The 18215-nt window shown below is 36.7% G+C and overlaps 1 protein-coding gene across 1 annotated transcript in view; it reads left to right on the top strand.

Annotated features, from left to right (window-relative positions):
• Positions 1 to 4351: 4351 nt before the first annotated feature.
• The window catches only part of ANO3 (anoctamin 3), a 356947-nt gene continuing 343083 nt past the window's right edge, over positions 4352 to 18215 (top strand). Inside the window, exon 1 of the mRNA XM_025356153.1 lies at positions 4352 to 4480. The gene's annotated coding sequence lies outside the window, so the exon portion shown is untranslated. The remainder of the gene's footprint in view (positions 4481 to 18215) is intronic.

The following is an 18215-nucleotide window of genomic DNA, read 5'->3' as shown; positions in this document are numbered from 1 at the left end:
CAGATTTTGGCAGTCACATAGGAGCAAACTGCTAGGAGTTTCCCTTATAGATATGCGTCTGTGGAACAGGTGTATAGAAAAAGTATATGCTAATTCTTAGAAGATGCTCAACTTAAATTATCTTATATATTCAATAACTCAGTTGAAGCAAAATAACCTAACCCTGAATAATATCCCTTATACATATTCTTGTTAGGATAATGTCACTACTGTTGCCTGGTTACTTTTCTTTCTTTCTTTCTTTCTTTCTTTCTTTCTTTCTTTCTTTCTTTCTTTCTTTCTTTCTTTCTTTCCTTGCTTGCTTGTTTTCTTGCTTGCTTTCTTGCTTGCTTTTCTTCTCTCTCTCTCTCCTTCCTTCCTTCTTTCTTTTTTTATGGAGTCTCATTCTCTTGCCCAGGCTGAAGTGCAGTGGCACAATTTCCACCTACTGAAACCTCCACCTCCTGGGTTCAAGCGATTCTCATGCCTCAGCCTACCAAGTAGCTGGGATTACAGGCACCCACCACCACGCCCGGCTAATTTTTGTATTTTTAATAGACTCCGGGCTTCACCATATTGGTCAGGCTTGTCTCGAACTCCTGACCTCATGATCCACCCGCTTCATGTGGCCTTCCAAAGTGCTGGGATTACAGGTATGAGCCACCACACCCAGCCTCTTTACTTTCTTAATTGCCTTTTCATAATGTATTTCATAAACTATGGCAACCCCAGAATGACAGATTGTTACCACTGTCATTGGTTTTCTAATTTCCGTTTGGAATTTAAAAACCAAATACCTGAATTGTTGTCCTAATTCTGACATTGCCTATTTATAGCCTTGGTTAGGTAATTGAGCTTTCTGAGTCTCTAGTTTCTTTGCTTATTAAATGAGAAAAATGGACTAGATATGCAGTTAAAATAATTGTAAAATAGCAGTATAAATGAAACTGAAGTACTTTTATTTAAACAAGGGCTGGTGCATCCAGTCGGCCACTCATTGAACACCTTTGTACTGTTTTAGGTTTCTTTCAGACAGCTGCGTGGATTTCAGGTGCTCCAAGGATTACAATTCTTAAAAGTAGCATGGAAGATCTAATATTTCTTCCAGCTCTGTCATTCCATAAACACATTATGTTATGTAGAGGAGTGGAGGCATTGAGAGATACAGAAGGAAAAAGAGAGACAGAGAATGAAAAATGAATGGTAACTTAAGGTAAAAGATTCTTACATACCTACAGTTGCAAAAGCCCTTAAATGCCTTATATGATAAAGTGTTTTATTTCTTCCATCCCTACTGTCACAAAAACCTTTAATTACCTTATAGAACAGACTGTTTTATCCCCGCCCCCATTGATGTAATCTCAAAAGACAAGTAGGCTCAGAGTGAGAGGACACAGACCTTTACTGTATTATCTCATTTCTAAGCCCCATCACATATAGACCTGCATGTTTTAGAAGAGCATTTAGGGTTAAAAATGATAGAAAGCTACTAATATCACAAATTGCAAAGTAGGCGAGAGACTGGTGATGCAGCCCTGCCAAGCTACAGGTACTAGGCAGAGGCTGTGAAGGTACCTGCCAAGATTCAGTCAGTCTTCCAGTCATTATGTGGTATCTGTCTCATATAATTTCCTATACATAAACTGAATTTTATCTGGTTCTTTGGAGAAGTGAGGAGAATAGCTCATTCCTAAAAAGTGGTTAGTGCATGAGGGTTTATTAAAAAAAAAAAAAAAAAAAAAAACGACGGCCAGGTGCGATTGCTCACACCTGCAATCCCAGCACTTTGGGAGGCCAAGGCAGTTGGATCATGATGTCAAGAAATCAAGAACATCCTGGCCAACATGGTGAAACCCAGTCTGTACTAAAAATACAAAAATTAGCTGGGTGTGGTGGCGCATGCCTGTAATCCTGGCACTTTGGGAGGCCGAGGCGGGCAGATCTCGAGGTCAGGAGTTTGAGACCAGCCTGGCCAACACAGTAAAACCTGCCTCTACTAAAAATACAAAAATTAGCCAGGCATGGTGGCACATATCTCTAGTCCCAGCTACTCGGGAAGATGAGGCAGGAGAATCGGTTGAACCCTGGAGGCAGAGGTTGCAGTAAGCTGAGATTGCGTCATTGCACTCCAGCCTGGGCAACAAGAGCGAAACTCTGTCTCAAAATAATAAATAAATAAATGGTCTCTTTTTTAATGTCCTCCAGATGTAGTTAATTATTTAACAAGGGGCTGGGTGCCATGGCTTACGCTTGTAATCCCAGCACTTTCGGAGGCCGAGGCAGGCGGATCACCTGAGGTCAGGAGTATGAGACCAGCCTGGCCAATATGGTGAAAAGTCTCTACTAAAAATTTAAATATCTCTACTAAAACTGCAAAAATTAGCCAGACATGGTGGGACACACCTGGAGTCCCAGCTACTCAGGGGGCTGAGGCAGGAGAATCACTTGAATCCAGGAGGTGGAGGTTGCAGTGAGCCGAGATGGCATCATTGCACTCTAGCCTAGGCAACAAGAGCGAAACTCCGTCTCTAAATAATAATAATAATAATAATAATAATAATAACAATTTAATGAAAAAGACAAGATTATTTAGTTCTGTTCACCATCATGATTGAATTGCACTATGTGTTTTCAGCTTTCTTATAATTATGTCTTTTCTGCATTTGTCTAGGGTTCTGTAAACAGGCTTCTCTAACCCCATTTTCCTCTCAAAAAGTCTTTGTCTATTCTGATTTTACACTTTCACTCATTATTTCTCACACCTGAAATTACCTTGTAATTTCCCTGATCTACCCAAATCCTTCTACTTTTGGAGTTCAGCTTGCTTTCCATCTTTAACTGAAGATATTTAGTTCAAATTTATTATGGTTTTTCCGAACATCTGGTCTTAGTCTACTCAAAATCATTTTATCTGTTTTATCATGTTGATGGCACATTTGGCAAATCTAAATATCTTTCTCCAAAAACACAAAAGTGTTAGACAAGAAAAAACAATGAAGAGACCTGGATTCAAGTTTTCTCTCTGTGACTTCCAAGCTGCACATCTCCTAATAAGCCCTTTACACATACTGGGTCTCAGTTTGCTTATCTGTGAAATAAGGACTGGATTAAACAGTCATCAAGGTTCCTTTCAGTTTACATTCTATAAACTGATATTTAAGGGCATTTCATACAATTTAGTACAGAATGCACTCAACCATTATAAAATACACTCTACTATTATAAATGAAGTATACTGTACATCATTATTCATTTATCTGTCAAACAAGTTTATACTCTTGTAAAAGTATTTAAGCAGATATTTTACAGAATATTTTTTCTATTATTACATAAAACTAATTTTATTCAATTGGCAGGCTACTTAAAAGGTGAGGTTAAGTATTTCACATATCAATTGAATAAGCTTAGGCAACTGATATTAAAATGAAAACAAAACCTTGTTAAATACAAGGTACTTTGTCAAACATTTAGGAACAGGGAAAAGGATACAGAAATGAATTCAAAGATATGGTATCTACCATTAAAGAACTGATTGTCTAATGAGGGAGGCATAGAAATAAAGGAATTGCTATATTTATGGGGAGAAAAAGTTGTTGATTGCTACCACTTGCTGAATACTTACTATGAACCAGGATCTATCCCAGGGATTTAACATACACAAAAGCTAGATAGCCTGCACACTTTTTCATTTTTACATTTCAAGGTAGTTCTTCTTATTATTTCTATTTTGTAGGAGAAAAAAAAACTGAGGTCAGAGTTTTTAATCTCCCCAAGTTCATATAGTTAGAGTGATGGGAATGTAGTCTTTCCACTACCATTATTTCAGGATTGCATACATTTCTGTAGAAAGGCTTTTTTAATAGGAAGGACTGTTCCTAAGTGGAGGTGTCACTTAAAAAGTTGTCTTTCTAAGAGTTGAATCACAAGAGCAGACTTTCCATTGACTTGTTAGATAAAGAAGGCATTCTAGACACAGACAACAGGCTGAGCAGAGGTTAGAAAGGACAGGTTATGCTCAATAATTCCGGTGATTTAGCATGCCTACAAAAAAGATCAGAGTGAGCAAAGGAAAAGGTTCAGCCTCCAAATTTGGGTGGGTAGAATATTAGAAGAGTGTGTTACCCACCCTAGGAAAATGTAATTGGAAAATCTGTCCATTCTAAGCTGTTTCAAAGATGACAGCTAAATCAGCTTGCATAACAGTGAATAGAACCTACCCACCTGCTTAGTTTCTAATGCAATTTACTGAAAATTGTATCTTCCTACACACTTCTTCAGAACTGATTTGACCTATATCAGATAGTAGTTCTACTGCAGCTATAGTCAACATGAAAAGCTCTTCTTTTTCATGATAATTTTCTACTCTCTTTCTGGTCTACTGAGTTTCTAAGCAATTTTTATTTTGCTCTTTTGTTCTCTCTCACAGGCCTGCAAAAGTTGTGCTTGTCTCATCGTGGGCTTGAGAAGAGTGTGTGGGCTGCCAAAGGCACATATAATGAAGGTGAGTCTTGAGGATGGTGTTTCAAGAGCTCCCACCAACTCTGTTCTTCAATATAATGTGGTAGCAACTCCAGAGCCTTTATGGGGTGTGAAAATTTAACACAAATTTAGTCTCATGTTAATAATTACCATATGTGACATTTAGCTCATCATGCACTTTGCAAAGCATATTCACATATGTAATATATTTTTATCCCAAGCTTCTAATAAAAATGCATTTACTTATAAATGTCTCGTACAAGAGCTCACATACAAAAACATTTGCACCATTTAAGAAAGTATTTACATTCCAAAATAACTTTGCAATCTCAGTAAGCATTAATAAATTAATCAGCAAAAGGCCTTACACAAATCATTTGATATATACATACTTACATTACTTTTTAAAAAGGTATTTAATGTAGATTTTAATATGATAATCATTTATATACATGCATACATAGCTACATATATAAAATAGCAAACAGCCCTAAAATCCCTGAATAGTTTGCAATAAACCAACTATAATAGATGAAATCAGATAAATGCAAAATGTACTTAGCAGTCAACTCCTTTTTGAGGCCCAATTATCAAGAGCGAGAGCAATTCTATTGGTTAACCAACTGATTGGTTATTGGTTAACTGAGTTAATCAATTACATTATCAGGGTTAGATGGAGAATAGATCACTCAGAAGGTAGCTATTCGCATGAGAAAACATAAAATAGAGTGTAAAACATTGGCCATAGTTGTTGGAGAATTTTTCATAGAAGAGTTTACTTTACTCCAAGAGTTCCTTCTGCCTGAACACCAAATTGAGAGGTGCACATTGGACTACCATAGCTTAATGCTATTAACTTTTTTAATCATATGACTGACTTGCTTTTCCTTGATTCTGGAGTCGGCAGAAATCTCGGGTTTAACATGTTTTCTAGTCTGCACTCGTGTGTGTGTAGTGTGAATATGTGTGTTCTGGAAATCTATGTGCTACGTAGACACTATAACTGCCAGTCCCCACAGCAGTACTATTTTTCATGACATAAGAATAATTTTATTAGTATTATATTGATATTATAGTACATTCTGTGGACTTGTTTACCATGAGTCCACCTTAGGAAAAGCTTCTGCTTCCTTCTGCCAAAGTCAGATTTCTGAGACGGTAAGTGAAGATCAATCTCTCACCATACACAGGGTAAAAGCCACCTTGGGATGCCTCCAAGCAACTAGTAAGCTAGATTTTCTCTGGCATAAACTTTACTATTATCTTTTTTCTTTACTATTTTATCCCTCATTGCTTTGCCCATAAATGTCTTTCTCATATTAAATAATATGTAGAGGTCATTATCAGAAGTTTCTTCATACTCAAAGAAATGTGGGTTATGGAACGGAAATTAGAAGGGAGAAATGGGAAATCAGTGAAGTGAGTAAAAGCAGATTCTGGGATAACATTAAGAACAATAAGAATATTCAGAGAAATTGGTATTTATGAAATTATTCTTATGTGTCAGGTATTGTGTTTGGTTCATTGACTAAGTCTATTGTGTGGATTTGACTGTTCTCAACAACTCTATGAGGCCAGTGCTACTACTAAGATTAGGTGAATGAGGACTAGACATGTGAAGTAATGAGTAACTAGTGTTCTAGCTACTTCTGCCCTCCTGAAGGCCTGAACGGGACTTGAACCCACATCTGTCTCCTGAAGAGACAGAGCTTTTCATGATTCACAGATATTGGCATAAGCCTTGAAACTAGTGAAATATAAAATTCCCACTGACTATGAAATTTAGGATTAGAATTGTAGGAAAGGAGTATTTTTACATTGTCTCCAGACCTGTCCTAGAAAATGTATGCTAACATGATAGGTCACCCAACTTCTGTGTGTAGGTGAAGATATTACTAGAGAGGAGAAGGATAAGTTGCTATGCAGCTCTAAGTTGATTTTTCAAAAACAATTCACAGTTTTACAGAGGTCCTTAGTTTTATTGTAAGTCCATGACTGCTGTGTACAGCAGAGCACCAATTACCTCCTGTACTCTGATATGTCTTTCTGTCTTAATTTAAGCCAAATGTTTAACTGCTGGGAGATTCATGTGAGTTTTCTAGGGAATTGGTTCATATTTCCCTCTTAATTGATTAAAAGCCTTCTCTTATTTAACACAGATCTTATTTTCATGAACATTGTAAATAATTAAATATCAAGTAAATATACTATTCCATCATTTGTTTTGGAAATTGTTTCAATTAATTCCAAATTCTTCAGAGAGAGTGTACTTTAATCTTAATTGTTTCAGATCAGTTGTTCCTATTACCGTTTTGCTCTTATAGTGCAACCTAGAAAGATCCAGTCTTCACACAAGTCATTTTATTCCTTGGATAAAAGGTGAGTACCTAGCATATCAATGCAAAATATATTTTGTACCTAGACTATCAGTACAAAATATGTTCAACAGAGTGTCTTATTAGGACATGTGTCCATTCACGCATTCATTTATTGCACCATTGTTGGGAATCTTTCTTGTAACAGACACTGAGCAAGGTGTGAGAGTACATGAAAAGGCTCTGAAAAGAACATTGGATTCAAAATTAGAAGAATCAATATTGAATTAGGCACAGTAATATAATTTCTTTGAGTCTCTTAATTTTTATTAGAAAAATACAGGTGATAGGCCAGGCATGGTGACTCATGCCTGTAATCCCAGCACTTTGGGAGGCCGAGGTGGGTGGATCACAAGGTCAAGCGATCGAGACCATTCTGGCCAACATGATGAAACCCCATCTCTACTAAAAACACAAAAAATTAGCTGGGTGTGGTGGCGCGTGCCTATAGTCCCAGCTACTTGGGAGGCTAAGGCTGGAAAATTGCTTGAACCCAGGAGACGGAGGTTGCCGTAAGCCGAGATCATCACACTGCACTCCAGCCTGGCGATGAAACAAGACTTTGTCTCAAAAAAAAAAAAAAAGGAAAAGAAAAATTAAAGAAAAAAAGAAAGAAAAATACAAGTGATAATACATAGTTCACAAACTTAGATTATGCATGAGTACTGGAAGAATTATTGAATTAGAAAACAACTTGCTAAATGCTATATAAATGTATACTTTTTGTGATTACATTATAACAAAAAGTCAATATTTAAATGAAATTAAATATTATAATAAATTATAATAAAAAGAGAGTGCATTATAAAGAAAGAGATAGAGACAGAAGTAAGCATGACTGCCAGGATGTTTTCTCAACATGAAAAGTTCAGTAGAAGAAAAATGCATAAGTGCTTATAATAAAAGGCAACATATCTTTGTCCCTAGACAGAAATACAGTGTTGTGAGCCCCCAATGGTGAGATAGTTCCATTTCAATGTGGCAAATTCAGTAAGGCCTTATCAAGAGAGTAGCCTTTATATCAGGCCTTGAAATGGAAATCGCTCGCTAACATGTCATGTGTTCCCTCTTATAAGACAGCTGAGAAGAGGGGTTATAGAGCTATTACTGCATGGCAGTCATCTTCCTGGACTTTTGAGTCAGATTATCTGGTTCAAATCTTAGTTATGCATTTTCCAACTGCATGATTTTACGTATGTTACTTAATTCAACTCTTTCCCAATTTCCTCATTTATAAATTTGTGATAACATTGCTGACCTTATAAAGATAGTATTAGGACTGAGGTAAGTGCTTAGCATGCTAAAAATCTCACTAAATATTAGTTGCTGTTGTTCTACTCATTACTGCTTTTTCATTGTAAATGGGGCAATACACAAAATTCCTGTGGCCAAAAATGGATTGAGGAGGATGCTGTGGAGAGATGTGAGGCAGTGCCCTATGATTTTAAGTGAGAAAGGCAAGTCAGCCAACCTTCCCCTCCTTCTTTTTCTTTCTTTGTCTTCTTCTGTGTATTAGTTTCTAGAACTCAGTTTGTTTGGAGCCTCTTGCTGTCATCCCACTGTGTTGGGTAAAGATGTTGGTCCTTCCTCTCTGAGACTCCAGGGGCTCAGGGCTCAGGAAACATAATAAATATGTGAAATAAATGATAAATTGATTCAAGTCATATTAGTAATGACTTAATGGGTTTTCTCTTCTATTTTCAACAAGAGGTGTTCAGTAAATGTGAGTCAAAGAAGCAAGATATAAAGACTTTATCTGGGTAATCTAATCAACCTCCCAAACTGAAAATCATGCTCCATTAATATAGAGCCTTCTCCATCATCATCAAGCCATTCAGCATTGTATAATTACGTGCAGTTGATAAGTTATATCCTGTTATTGCTGGGTTTAATCCCAATAGTTTTATGAGTAAATATTATTGTTTTCATTTTATATGTAATATTTGTTTTCTTTTCATAAATCCTAGGTAGGTCTATATTACGTATATTCTCAGAAAAAAATAGCTGTAGATGATTACATCTATGTATGGCATTCAGATGAAGAGCAATTCATCTTTTTTTCTATCAGTCCAAAAATATCTATGTATTATCTATTATTTCCTATCTAATTATCAGTCCACAAAAATCCACTTCAGATGAGCAGCTCACAGTCCATCCTCTTTTTCTAGACTCCAGTGACTTTCCCTCAATTCTCCTCAGTTTTTCTAATCTTCTGCTCTCCACCTTGTTTCTGGCAGCACTCTAAAAGTCTCTGCTGCAAGTTGCTGGAGGGAGATTTACCCGAAGCTCAGAAAATCTAACGCTTTCAGGGTCTAGGCAGAACATGTGGGTGAATTAGGCAGGCAGTCCATGCTATATCGTGGGGAAGAATAAATATAATTAACCGTCAACTTTAGGAGAAGTATAATGAACTAGAGATAAAATTAGGAAGAATTAACTGTTCAGCTCCACTTGATCGCTGACAAGTGGCAATGAAGTTTCACTTTTAAGAGATGTTCTTCTTTTTTCAAGAGAAATTGCAAATCTGAATCTATCTATCTATCTATCTATCTATCTATCTATCTATCTATCTATCTACCTACCTACCTATCTCACTTTAGAGTATTGGATATGCTTTCGAATCCTTTAAAGAAATATTCCATAGACCCAATAGGACAACCCAAAACCCAGATTTGTCTCATGTTCATCAACTTAAAACCACTGCCTTATAACCTTAAAATGTTTGATAGAGGGCAAGTTAAACAAAACATAGCCCTATTAATATTGACTCTACCTCATAGAGTAACTGATTAATTATGCCAACAAAGAGTGTCTGCACTCTTTCACTAAAGACCTTTCCTCTCCACTGGGGTTAAGTGTGAGAAAGAGGGGTAAATAGGAAACAGAACTATCTCCCGCTACACACAAATGAGGTACCCGTGGCTGCATATTTACTCTAGATGTGGTTCGCAAAGTTCCTAGTTGACCAGAGACAATCCTGGTTTATGCCTGCGGGCCCATTCAGTGTAATAATTAATAGCAATCCCTTTCATGTTCAAAGGTATGCCTGTTAGGAAAATAAATTTTAATGTAACACTAGTTCTGGGTAGCACAACTGTCTTAGCTAGTCTCAGTGGGAAATAACATGGATGCAGAGGGACAGGTAAAAAATTGATAGGTGTTATATGAGATAAACTGTTACAGAGTTCAGACTCAAGGTCAGGTTCACTGACTCAGAATGCTTTCCACAATCCAGGCTGTTTTAAAATGTATATAAAGAGCTGGCAGAAACTACCATCAGAGTGAATAGGCAATCTACAGAATGGGAGAAAATTTTTGCAATCTATCCATCTGACAAAGGGCTAATATCCAGAATCTACAAGGAACTTAAACAAAATTACAAAAACTAAAAATAAAACAACCCCAGCCAAAAATGGGCAAAGGGTATGAACAGACACTTCTCAAAAGAAGACATTTATGGGGCCAACAAACATATGAAAACATGCTCATCATCACTGGTCATTAGAGAAATGCAAATCAAAACCACATGATATACCATCTTAGGCCAGTTAGAATGGTGATCATGAAAAAGTCTGGAAACAGCAGATGCTGGAGAGGATGTGGAGACATAGGAACACTTTTACACTCTTGGTGGGAGTGTAAATTAGCTCAACCATTGGGGAAGACAGTGTGGCGATTCCTCAAGGATCTAGAACCAGAAATACCATTAGACCCAGCAATCCCATTACTGGGTATATACCCAAAGGATTATAAATCATTTTACTATAAAGATACATGCACACGTACATTGCAGCACTGCTCACAATGGTGAAGACTTGGAACCGACCCAAATGCCCGTCACTGATAGACTGGATAAATGAAATGTGGCACATATACACCACTGAATACTATGCAACCATAAAAAAGGATGAGTTCATGTCCTTTGCAGGCACATGGATGAAGCTGGAAACCATCATTCTCAGCAAACACACACAAGAACAGAAAACCAAACACCACATGTTCTCACTCATAAGTGCTAGTTGAACAATGAGAACACATGGACATAGGGAGGGGAACATCACACGCCGGGGCCTGTTGGGAGATTGGGGACTAGGGGAGGGATAGCATTAGGAGAAATACCTAATGTAGGTAACAGGTTGATTGGTGCTGCAAACCACCATGGCACATGTATAACTATGTAACAAACTTGCACATTCTGCACATGTACCCCAGAACTTAAAGTGTAATTAAAGCCTCAGAGACCTATTTTACAGATATTAGAACCAAGGCTGAGAGAAATACAATGTACTGAGGCACATTCCACAGCAATTAACAGAATGTAATTTTAACTAAGGTCTTCTGAGGTCATGACTGCATACTTTCCCAGCTGCATCCCTGTTTGGAAACCAAAGACTCAGCATTATGCTGTATAGAACAATCACCACCTGAAAGGTACAATTTGGTGATGCATCTGTTAAAAGAAATAGAAACTGAGAATAGGACTAATCGGTAGGGAGACACGACTGACAGCATAAAAGAATCAGAGAACAAGTCATGGTTCTATATAATTAAGTGCTAAATTATTTAGTAAGGATAAAGAAGTTCGGAAGAGACGTTGTGTGGGCTGGTGTATTCAGAGGAGAGACGACACATCAACTGGTCCTTGGAGAACTTGTATGATGAGCATCAGGCGGAGAACTTTCCAAAAAGAGGAAACAAAATGAGGTATTTTGGGTTATTTTCATGAGGCACGCCTAGTAGTATATTTTGACCCAAGTTGAGGGTTCCTACTGAGGAATATGGATAAATCTGGCGGATAAATTATGTTGGGCTAAATGTATAAGAATTTTTTTTAATGTTTAGTTTTGTTTTACCCATACATATACATAATTTTACACAAATGCATATACGTGGCAATACATCTTCTCTTCAATATATAGTTGTTTTCTTCCCCCAGCCCTTTGTACTTTTTTCTGAGACAGGGTCTCACTCTGTTGCCCAGACTGGAGTGGAATGGCAGGGCCATGGCTCACTGTAGCCTCAACCTCCAGCCTCATGTGACCCTCCCACCTCAGCCTCCCACGTGGCTAGAACTACAGATGTGTGCCACTACTTCCAGATAACATTATTATTATTATTATTATTATCATTATTATTATTTTGTAGAGACAGGTTCTTTCTATGATGCCAGGGATAGTCTGGAACTTCTGGACTCAAGTGATCCTCCCACCTCAGCCTCCCAAAGTGCTAGGACTATAGGCGCGAGCCACTTTTTCCCTTTTATATCTCCCCTTTTTCCTTCTCTTCTTCCATCCTCCCATCTTAACCTGCCCACCCAAGCTAATAACCTAGTATGTAACTTTCTATATGTTTTCCACCTCCTCAAATAATTGGATGGACTTCAATTATTTAGGATAATTGAAGGATTATCAATTATCCTAGGATAATTCTAGTAGGATAAACCATCATGAACTATATTGTTGGGTATTAATTTTGTCTCCATTGTTTTGCTGCCAAGAAAAATGATGCAATAAACACCTTGACATATGGGTCATTACTTATGGCTGCTTTGTTTGTATGGCATAGACATCCAGGAGATGGATTATTGGTTAACATTGTCTCTAACACTTTACAGCTCCAAATCAACGAATGATAAAACGCCTTTGTTAACATATCCTATAAAAATAGGTATCAGGGCTCCTTTTCATTTTTACTAATGAGAAAAGCTTTTAAAGATACCTTATTTTAACTTATATTTCTACGACTTCCAGAGAAAAAAATTTTACCACTTTAAATTATTTATTTTTGATTAGAATTTGACAATGTTTTTAAAATGCTTTATTTCTTAAAAAATATTTCTTTCTATTTTATTTTTATCAATCAATGTACAATCAAGGGAGCAGAATGAGAACTATTTTAAGTATTGTAGAAGAAGGGCTTTAGAACTAAGAACTTACCCAGTTGTAAGATTCGTGAGACAATGAGAATCCAAAAGGGAAAGCAGGAGGATCAGAGAAATGTCATGAACCAGCTCTTCTTAAACACTGGTGTGGCAGACAAATCAGAGCTTCCAGGGAATCTGGAGTGAGATTATGATGCAGTACTGATGGGACAGTCTATGGGCAAGCTATTGCCTCTCTACCTCCTGCTGGGCTGGAATTCCTATAGAGAAAAAGAGCTGGATACAGTGCTGGGAAGAACAAGTTCTGGCTACAATCTATCTTCATCTCTCATGTTACTAGTCTTAGTCTCCAATCACTCCTAAACAAAATGACCTTCAGAGTATAATGTCTGCTGCATCCCTTCAGCTTCCCAAGTCTTGTGCAAATTCTCTTTTGATTAGCTTTAACCTGAAACCACAAAGGGAAGGAGATTCTAGAGAACACAGTTATAGTTTAGCAAAGCTGACACATAACAGATATGACAAAGCACACAACCAATTTTCATAAATGTCCACAAACTACAAAGGTGTTGTAGGCTCTTAAAAACTTCTGTTAAATGAAGTAAACAGAATGTAGAAAGTAATCTAGATCTTTCTTTACTTTTTACTATACTCTTTTTAAAAATGTAGATGTATATATTGTTTCCCATTGTATTTGTAATTTATTAATTTCTTAGTTGTCTAATAGTTTATTTTATATTAAATGCTGTATGGTTTGGTGCACAAATATATATGGTGTTATATCTTATTTATAAATTACACTCATACCTTTACATCATGTTTCTGTTTAACATTTTAATTCTTCTAATGTGAAATTTTACCTTGATTGGTACTAACATTACCAGTCCTGATTACTGTTTTGTTTGCATTTACCTGGAATCACTTTGCCCACTGCTTTATTACCTTGCCTTAAATATTTTTATTTCTTCCAATGTGCATATCTTGATTTGATCTAATTTAGCTCTTTGTATTTTAGTAGAAAACAAAGCATCTGTTTATATTTTGAGTAGTGGCTGATATGTTTGATTGTATTCATTCTGTCTTGTTTTACACTTTTTACTTCTTTCCCATTGATGACCACATGTTTTCCTTTTCCTTATTGTTCCTGGTTTGATCAAGACGCAATGTATTTCATTTGTTTTCTCCTAGGACGATGTACTGTTCTTTTCTCATTCATTACATAATACTTTTATTTTCTTTGTTCTCAAAATCAAATGATTTAAATAAAACTATTTTGTCATCAAGATGCATGCTTCTATTTCCCTCCTACTTGATCCCTCCCCAATAAAAGGAAATCTTAAGAGTATTTTCACTCTTTACTTTTTCTTTCTTATCCCTCATCCCCTTGACAGACTTCGGTAACATTTTTACATCCCCTACTCCCAACCACCTGGATTTGCGGAGAGAATTGACAACAAACAGGAATTTATTTAACAGTGTTTCCTTTCTTTTCAGTATCTTTTTTGGCTCTTATATTAAGTTCCCTGGAAAGTGTAATATTATTCCCTTGCACTTAGATAAATAAATAGATACAATTTTGATAAGAGTATATTTTACTCAGAAATCTTGGAGTCTGTCTTCTGATTTGTTTTTTGACTAGATTTTTTTCTCATCTATTTTAATAAAACAAGTTCTACAAGCTATATATTCCTCAAATTATTACAAATTCTCAAATGTCTTCCTACACTCGAGAATAAATTATGTCTCGTCTAGCCACGTGACTTGGGATGTTTTCATCTTTTATCAGCAATCTAAAGAAGCTATTCTAGCCTCCAGCATGGCAAATAAGAAGTCTGATGTCAATCTCCTTCCTGTTTCCCTTCATCAATATTTTATTAGTTTCACTTGCAGTCCTATAAAATTTCTTAGTGATCAGGAATTTTACAAGATGTGTCAGGATTAGTGTCTTTTCTTAACCTTCTAGTCTATGTTCAAGGAAGCTTTATCTTTATTTCTGAGTTTGCTTAATTATTGCTACACTTGCAGTGTTTATTCTTCTTGCTTTTCATAGCATTTTCATTACTCCTACAACAGTGTTCATGGTTCCATTCCTCAAGCTTTTTTATATTTCATCCTATCATTTCCTCTTACACTGTTATTTGGCTGTGTGATGATTCTTACCTTTGATATTCCAGATCACTAATTTGGTTCTAACTATGAATCTTTCCTTCAGTTTATATACCACATTTTTTTAGCTTAAAAACCATGGTATTTAGCTCCAGAAAATCTTCTTATTACTTGCACTTGAATATAATTGAAGATCTGGTTTTTTATTAATATACTTCTTTTTAAGAACAATTTTAAATTTATAAAAACATTGAGTGTATAATACAGAGAATTCCCATATACCCCTCCCCCTGCACAATTTCCTTTCTTATTAACATCTTAATATTTGTATGTTTGTTACAGCTGATGAACCAGTATACATACATTATTGGTCACGTATATTATAGTATACTCCTCTAATAGTATTCCTTATGCCTAGAAAGGAATTATCAGTTTGGGGGAGGTACACAGAAAGAATGTGCCATTTTCACAGCATATGAAAGGTACATATTATCATACGTGTGCATGTGTCTTTATAGCAGCATGATTTATAATCCTTTGGGTATATACCCAGTAATGGGATGGCTGGGTCATATGGTACATCTAGTTCTAAATCCTTGAGGAATCGCCATACTGTTTTCCATAGTGGTTGAACTAGTTTACAATCCCATCAACAGTGTAAAAGTGTTCCTATTTCTCCACATCCTCTCCAGCACCTGTTGTTTCCTGACTTTTTAATGATTGCCATTCTAACTGGTGTGAGATGGTATCTCATTGTGGTTTTGATTTGCATTTCTCTGATGGCCAGTGATGATGAGCATTTTTTCATGTGTCTGTTGGCTGTATGAATGTCTTCTTTTGAGAAATGTCTGTTCATATCCTTTGCCCACTTTTTGATGGAGTTGTTTTTTTCTTGTAAATTTGTTTGAGTTCTTTGTAGGTTCTGGATATTAGCCCTTTGTCAGATGAGTAGATTGCAAAAATTTTCTCCCATTCTGTAGGTTGCCTGTTCACTCTGATGGTAGTTTCTTTTGCTGTGCAGAAGCTCTTTAGTTTAATGAGATCCCATTTGTCAATTTTGGCTTTTGCTGCCGTTGCTTTTGGTGTTTTAGACATGAAGTCTTTGCCCATGCCTATGTCCTGAATGGTACTACCTAGGTTTTCCTCTAGGGTTTTTATGGTATTAGGTCTAACATTTAAGTCTCTAATCCATCTTGAATTAATTTTCGTATAAGGAGTAAGGAAAGGATCCAGTTTCAGCTTTCTACTTATGGCTAGCCAATTTTCCCAGCACCATTTATTAAATAGGGAATCCTTTCCCCATTTCTTGTTTCTCTCAGGTTTGTCAAAGATCAGATGGCTGTAGATGTGTGGTATTATTTCTGAGGACTCTGTTCTGTTCCATTGGTCTATATCTCTGTTTTGGTACCAGTACCATGCTGTTTTGGTTACTGTAGCCTTGTAGTATAGTTTGAAGTCAGGTAGCATGATGCCTCCAGCTTTGTTCTTTTGACTTAGGATTGTCTTGGAGATGCGGGCTCTTTTTTGGTTCCATATGAACTTTAAAGCAGTTTTTTCCAATTCTGTGAAGAAACTCATTGGTAGCTTGATGGGGATGGCATTGAATCTATAAATTACCTTGGGCAGTATGGCCATTTTCACGATATTGATTCTTCCTATCCATGAGCATGGTATGTTCTTCCATTTGTGTCCTCTTTTATTTCACTGAGCAGTGGTTTGTAGTTCTCCTTGAAGAGGTCCTTTACATCCCTTGTAAGTTGGATTCCTAGGTATTTTATTCTCTTTGAAGCAATTGTGAATGGAAGTTCATTCATGATTTGGCTCTCTGTTTGTCTGTTACTGGTGTATAAGAATGCTTGTGATTTTTGCACATTAATTAAGACCTGGAATCAACCCAAATGTCCATCAGTGACAGACTGGATTAAGAAAACGTGGCACATATACACCATGGAATACTATGCAGCCATAAAAAAGGATGGTTTGTGTCCTTTGTAGGGACATGGATGCAGCTGGAAACCATCATTCTTAGCAAACTATCACAAGAACAGAAAACCAAACACCGCATGTTCTCACTCATAGGTGGGAACTGAACAATGAGATCACTTGGACTCGGGAAGGGGAACATCACACACCGGGGCCTATCATGGGGGGGTGGGGAGGGATTGCATTGGGAGTTATACCTGATGTAAATGACGAGTTGATGGGTGCAGCACACCAACATGGCACAAGTATACATACGTAACAAACCTGTACGTTATGCACATGTACCCTAGAACTTAAAGTATAATAATAATAATAATAATAAAAAGAAAAACAAGCCCATCTGTAGAGTGCTGCAAGATGCACCAGGTGGTCACAGGTAGCTATTTAACATGCATATTTTATCAGTGCCAGAGCAGATAGAGGGAAACTGTATCCATTATATTCTCATCGCCGTCACACGTGGTAGAATGGACTTCCAACTAAAGAATCTAAACATGTTTAAAACATTTTTCACCTCCAAAAAAAAGAAAGGTACATATTATCAATTAGATTTATGACCGTTGATGTTGACTTTAGTTACCTGGCTGAAGTAATGTTTATCAGGTTTCTCTACTGTAAAGCTAGTGTTCTTCCCCTTTTCCATACTGTACTCATAGGAAGGAAGTCACTGTACCCAGCTCACACTAAGGAATAGGGAGTCATGCTTTTCCTCTTTTAGGGTAGAGTGATTACATCACTTATTTGGAATTGTTCTGCAAGGAACACTTGTCTTTTCTTCCCCATTTATTTAGTCAATTACTTATGTCATTGTGAACTCATGGATACATATTTTAGACTTCAGGTTATGATACAATATTACTTCATTTATTTTGTTGCCCAAATTTTCTCATCTGTGACCACTGAGACCTCTTTCCATTGGTTTCTGTGACCACTTTGACTGCCTTCATCAATGTGTGTGTGTGTGTTTTTAATCACTTTCTTACTTTCTGGGATTTCAAGATGCTCAAGGCTCAACTGGTATATCCCCTGCCCTAGACCTGAAATCAGCTATTTATCCAAAAAACCCTGGGCCCTTTTACTAGAGAAAGATATCAGAAACCAAAATATGGGGTGTGAGGTGCTATTAGAGTCTTGTTTATTTTAGGTTCTCTTGAGTACATTTTTAAAAACTATTTAAGGATGAATATCTGCTTTGGCAGTTTTGTTTTACTGTGTATACATTTTGATCTGTCTGATTTCCCTATTTCTGACCACTGGAATCCTTTGGATGGATTTCCCCCCAGACTTACTGGGATTGTGGGCTTACTGTGGTTGAATATTAAATGACTGAATAAACTGCTTGGGGTGGGTGAATGTAAAGGATCATCTTTTCTTATGGGTCTGTGATTCAGGAGACATTGGTCCTTGTTTAA

This window comes from Theropithecus gelada, chromosome 14 (assembly GCF_003255815.1).
Source record: "Theropithecus gelada isolate Dixy chromosome 14, Tgel_1.0, whole genome shotgun sequence".
NCBI lineage: Eukaryota > Metazoa > Chordata > Mammalia > Primates > Cercopithecidae > Theropithecus > Theropithecus gelada.
This window is presented reverse-complemented; position numbering and strand designations above follow the sequence as displayed.